The sequence below is a fragment of the Miscanthus floridulus genome, chromosome 1, assembly GCF_019320115.1.
Source record: "Miscanthus floridulus cultivar M001 chromosome 1, ASM1932011v1, whole genome shotgun sequence".
Taxonomy (NCBI): Eukaryota; Viridiplantae; Streptophyta; class Magnoliopsida; order Poales; family Poaceae; genus Miscanthus; species Miscanthus floridulus.
In genome coordinates, this window is record NC_089580.1 from 112,588,168 (window position 1) to 112,594,854 (window position 6,687).

A 6,687-nucleotide genomic window follows, 5' to 3' on the forward strand; every position below is an offset into this window, starting at 1 on the left:
TTAGGGTTTTAGGGATGTGCTGAGGGAGGGGGGTACATGGCTGTTTATATAGGCTGGAGCATCCATCATGAGCCTTTGGATCAAACCGACTTAAAGAACAATATAGATGCAACCTAGGAGGCGGTGGAGAACTGACATAATGAGGTGTTGGCTAACGGGTGGCCCCAAGGGTTCGGTGGCCTAGCCCCACCTGGTAGACTCTCGGCTCACACTTTGATGTGGTGTCCTCTGGAGTCCTTTGGAACCTTCTGGTGCCCATTTCAAGGCGGATAAGCACGATTAATTCTGACATGTAGGTCCGCCTTCATGGTTTTCTGGACAAACCCTACAGAAAATATAGATTCACCAAAACTCATGGAATTGGTTAGTTTAAACCCCTAGACCTTTGTTGGTGATCATAATTGTGCCCTTATATATGTTTTATTGACAGTTTATAATCGTTGTTAACTACCATCAACAACATCCAGAGAGCCATTGAGCAGGGAAAGATTAAGTTTGAATCAACGAAGAAGCCAACGATGGGTATAGATGGAGATCCCTTTCTAGGAGTGAATATGGTGGAATTCCAGCTAGCTAAAGGGAAGACTAAAGTGCAAACATCGACTAAGGCCAAGGAAGATGGGTCAATCGATCCCAAAGTCCAGATATCAGCTAATGAATACAAACAACAACATAATCAGTAAAAGAGCCGATATGAACAAGAAGAAACCTCTAGAGCTAGTGCTATGCGTCCTCGAGTGACATCTAGGATCTTCTTAAACAACTGGCAATGCCAGAAAGAGAAGGACTATCAACGCTGACCTAAAAAAGAAGAATATGAGCGTCAGTGTGAAGAAGAAAGGTATGAGAGAGAGCAAGCTGAGCTACACTAGAGTTGTCCTTTCTTCAGACACTACTGAAACGAAGGTTTGAAATTGCCTACAAGATGTAACTACCTAGAGTACAGTAATCAATATGCAGAGTTTAGGCAATCTCAAACCAACCGTCCGTCCATCCATGAGCGTTTGAATTATCAACCTAACAACATGGATCAGCGTATAAAAATAAAGGAGTTCATGATTGGTTAAGGAAGCTTGTGCATTATCAAAATTAGGCCGATCATGATGAAGAAGATCATGTTTGGCATGAAGGCCAATGGTGCCTAGGAGGTCTGACAAGGATAGAAAAAAGAAGAGTTCAATGCTTGAGGAATATAGAGCTAGAAGCTTAGAAATCTACCAGACCTAGGACATGGCGTGTCAAGCAAACAACCGATAAGAGTAAGCCATCAGCTAATGTTAGTATGGTGTTTGCTCAACCGACAAAGCTAGAAGCCCCCTCAGGATATGAGCAAGGGAAACACAAATGCCTCCATAGAGAGATCATAAAAAAAAGAAGATGTCATCAGAGTTAGCAATGGACGTCAACAGCCGATCCAAGCAGTCGGCTTTAAAAATGTGTCTTAATGGATTCTCCGATTGACGATACTGAAGGAAAGTTAGGGCTAGGTTTTACATTGGCTAATTTACTAGAAGAAGTCAATATTGGACCTAGCAATAGGCCTAAGCTAATGTATGTAAGCGCTAAATTAGATCTTGAGTATAAACAAGAATTAGTAAATCTTTTGAAGGAATATCGAGATTATTTTGCTTGGGAATATTACAAGATGCTCGGTCTTAGTCGATCGAATGTAGAACATCGACTACCTATTAAAGATGGATATCAACCATTTAAACAGGCCCCAAGAAGATTTAAACTTGAATTACTTGAAGATATTAAGAAAGAGATTACAAGGTTATACGAGGCCAAGTTTATTTGGCAGTGTTGATACGCGAATTGGATTTCGAATAAAGTCCCCATGCTCAAGAAGAATGGCAAACTGAGAGTTTGCATTAACTTTAGGGACTTGAAAAATTCCACGCCAATGGATGGTTACCCAATGCGAATAGCTAATCTTTTGGTAGACACAACATCAGGACATAAAGTCATTAGTTTTATGGATGGCAACGCATGCTATAATCAAATTTTCATGGATGAAGAAGACGTTCCTAAGACTTCATTCATGTGACCTGGAGCTATTGGTTTGTATGAGTGGGTAGTCATGACTTTTGGTTTGAAAAATGCTGGTGCAACTTATCAGTGAGCCATGAATTATATCTTTCATAAGTTAATCGGTAGAATTGTTGAGATTTACATCGACGATGTGGTTGTCAAATCCAAAAGCCATAAAGAACACGTAGCTGATCTATGGGAGACTCTAGAATGCATAAGGAAGCATGGTCTGAAGATGAACCCAAACAAATGTGCTTTTGGGGTATCAGCTGGAGAGTTCCTAGGTTTCATGGTGCACGAAAGGGGAATTGAAGTTGGGTAGAAGAGCATGAAAGCTATTGATGAAGTAGTCCCACCAACAAATAAGACCCAGCTACAATCTTTAATCAGCAAGATTAATTTCATTAGGAGGTTTATCTCAAAATCTATCAGAAAGAATGTTGTCGTTCTCCCCCTTATTGAAGCTAAAAGATGACCAAGAATTTAAATGGGTCGACATAAAACAGAAGGCGTTTGATGAAATTAAAGAATACATGAAGTCTCCACCAGTGCTAGTCCCTTCGCAACATGGTAAGCCTTTTAAATTGTACATGTCGGTCAATAATCATACAATTGGATTGGCCTTGATGCAAGAATTTAAAGGAAAATAATGGGTCATTTTCTATCTAAGCAGAAGGCTTTTGGATCCCGAGACAAGGTACTCTCTCGTGGAAAATTTGTGTTTATGCCTATACTTCTCATGTACTAAATTACGACATTATTTACTATCGGTCAAGTGTACTATGGTATCTAAGGCTGACGTGATCAAGCATATGTTGTCAATGCCGATTCTAGATGGAAGAGTAGGAAAATGGATTCTGGCATTATCTGAGTTTGACTTGAGATACGAATCGTCAAAAGCGGTTAAAGGATAGATAATAGCCGACTTTGTGACTCATCATCATAGACCTAGTTTTTTTTATGTGGAGCCAATTGCTTGGACTTTATTCTTCGATGGCTCGTCATGCAAGCAGGGTGGTGGCATTGCCATTGCCATTATTTCGCCCTGAGGGTCAAATTTTGAATTTGCATATACTATCAAGTCAATGACTACCAATAATCAAGCTGAATATGAAGCTATCCTCAAAGGACTTCAACTTCTTAAAGAAGTAAAGGCTGATGAACTTGAGATCTTTAGAGATTATCAATTAGTAATTAATCAATTGATCAGTCTATATGAGTGCAAAGATGGTGTCTTGAGAAGTTAGTATGAGAAGTGTCAAAGTTTGATCGACGAATTCCCTATGGTCACCATCAAACACATCCCAAGCGCCCAGAATCAAGAAGCTAACTGGCTGGCTCAGAGTGCTTCTGGTTATCAACAAATTTAGGAGATCTTCAATAGCGAAATCATCACTAACGACTGGAGGAGTGAGATAATAGATTATCTTAAAAATCCATCGCAAAAAGTCTCTATGAAACTCAGGTACAAGTCGATCAAATATGTGGTGCTTGACGATCAGTTGTATTACAAGACTATCGACGGGGTGTTGCTCAAGTGCTTGAATTCAGAAGATGCCAAAGTCCTCATGGGTGAAGTCCATGAGGGAGTTTGTGGAGCTCATCAATTGGCTCACAAGATGAAATGGATTATTAGAAGGTTAGGCTATTTTTGGCCAACAATGTTAGAAGATTACTTTGAATATTACAATGGGTGCCAAGATTGCCAACGATTTGGTAATGTTCAAAAGTGACCAGCGTTAGTTATGAATCCTATAATCAAGCCATGGCCATTAGGAGGTTGGGAAATCGACATAATCGGCCAAATTCATCCGCCATCCAGCAAAGGTCATAAGTTTAGAGTGGTGATGTCGGGTTCATAAACTCGGGGTCCCTAATGGGCTTGCTTTCCTGCAAAAAGCTTGGCCCAGCAGATGACGTTGCAGACGACGCGCAACTCCTATGTCGGCCTAGATACTTAACAATAGGCCATAAGAGTGATCTAGTCTCTGACCGGAACGCTTCTGACTCTGACTCGCTCTCTCCGACTGAGAGGCCTGGCCAAGGAGGGGCCATGCTCACTTCCGACACTGACCTGCCTCTCTGACCAGAAGGCCTAGCTGAAGAGGGGCGACGCTCGTTTCTTACTTTGACCTGCCTCTCTGACTGGGAGGCCTGGCCAAGGAAGGGCGACGCTCGCTTTCGACCCTGACCCACGTCTCTGACCGGGAGGCCTGGCCAAAGAAGGGCGATGCTCAATTCTAACTCCGACCCGCATCTCTGATCGGGAACACACCAAACCTCTACCAACGGCTCTTCTTCGATCGACGCGATCGGAGCTGACTGGGAACAACCGCACTAGGACGCATGCTCGGTGAGGACCCGAGAAATCAGGCGGAACAGATAAGGTAAGGCACACAAGTGAAACCACAATACTGAGGGCCATACCCTGCACACCTATAGGACAGTACTGTCAGGCCATGTTAGAAGGGTAGTTTGCAACCTTCCAGACATGTCAAGACACGAATAGTGTTGTGGTCATCGACATTTGTCCTACAGTATGGTAGGCGCCGATATTTGCCATACTAGAAGAACATGATGGAATCAACCATATGCATCAGGGCGTCAACAGTATTGTAGGCGTTGACAAACCATCTCGTACCAAACAGCATGGGCAACAAGACTAGGTAGCACACACTCCCTTTCTCTCTCACTTGTAAGGCCATCCCCTTCATCTATAAAAGGGGATGCGCCCTCTCCCAAAAAGGGGGGGGGTCGATTTGACGAACAACAGACAACACACGAATAATTTTGACTCACTCTCTGCTAGCTTTAGACATCCTAAGGCTACACAAAGCATACGTCCTAATACTTAGCGCACATAGGAGCTCCTATCACTCTTGGCCCTTCGGTCTAGAGTTCGATCGAACCTCTGATACCCCCATCTCATTCGCACTCGTTTGTAACCCCACAGCAAACTTTGAGCACCTGGGCTCAGGAATAAAGTCACCGACTGACTCAAACTGAATGTAGGGCACGTTTCCTGAACTAGTATAAACCTTGTGTCATTGAGTGCTAGGCCACATCCGATCACAACGTATGGTAAAACAACAAATATTTACTAGTTGGTCACTTTTCGTACCGATAGGTGGCAACGGATTATTTTACTAAGTGGGTTGAAGCGATCCCACTGAAGATAGTGACATCCCAAAACATGATTGACTTTGTTTAAGAGCATATCATTTATTGGTTTGGGATCCCTCATACTATCACTACCGATCAAGGGGCCATGTTCATGTCTGAAGAGTTTGAGAATTTTGCTGATAATACATATTCTAGTTATTGAACTCTTCTCCTTACTATGCCCAGGCCAATGGACAAGCAGAGGCATCCAATTAGACATTGATCAAGTTAATCAAGAAGAAAATAATCAATCAGCCAAGGAAATGGCACTTGACATTGAATGAATCACTATAGGCCTATCGGATGGGATGCCATGGATCAACTAAGTGCTCTCCTTATGAGCTAGTTTATGGACATATAACCGTTCTTCCTTGGGAGATCAGGACTAGATCACGACGTGTTGAATTTCAAGAAAATCTAACAGCCGACGATTACAAGGTATTGATGATGGATGATCTAGAAGATCTGAATTGTCATCGGCTCCGCGCTTTGGAAAACATCGAGGCTCACAAGCTAAGGATTGCCAAGTATTATGATAAGAAAGTTAAAACCAAGCAGTTCCATGTGGACAAACTAGTTTGGAAGCTGATCTTGCCGATTGGGACCAATGACAACGCATATGGCGAATGGTCGCCTAACTAGGAAGGGCCTTATCATATTACCCGATGCGTGCCTGGCAATGCTTACTTCTACAAGACACTAGAGGGTGAAGAGTTCAACAGAGCGCTCAATGGAAAACATTTCAAGAAATATTATCCCAGTGTTTAGGTTAAGCTTGAATTAGTCGATTTTCCATCGAGCTTTTATAGCTGATATAAGAAGATATCGCCTTCAGAACAAAAAATGAACAACCAAGATTCATCCTAAGGAGACAAAAGCCAGTGCGGTACGCATCGCCTTTAGAGCGAAAAATAAGAGTTGGCGCGAGCGATCTCACCTGTGATTCTAGCCTCAGCTTCGGCTAACCTCATTGAAAGGTCCTAATGGCTAGAGGGGGTGAATAGCCTATAAAAATTCTACAACAACATTTAACAAACCGGTTAGACAAATATGAGGCGAAGCGAATGTTGCGCTAGCCTACTAAAAATGCAAGCTACCTACCACAATTCTAGTATCTATAGTCTCTATTTAAACAATGGCTATGCCACTACACTAAGTTAGTGAGCTCTCAAAGACTAATTAAAGAGCCTCACTAACCACTAGATCCGACACAAGCTTGCTCTCAAGACTAACTACACTAAAGAGCGAAGCAACACTAGAAATATAAATACAAGAGAGGATGGTGATGATTATTCTGACATGTCGAGGTATGAGTCAATCACAAGATGGAGCCAATCAATCAATCATAATATAACCAATGAAATCATCAGATAAGGTGACACAAGATTTTTTACTGACGTTTACTTGTTTGCCGGCAAGTTAGTCCTCGTTGTGGTGATTTACTCACTTAGAGGTTCACACGCTAATTGGCATTACACGCCAAACCCATGATCG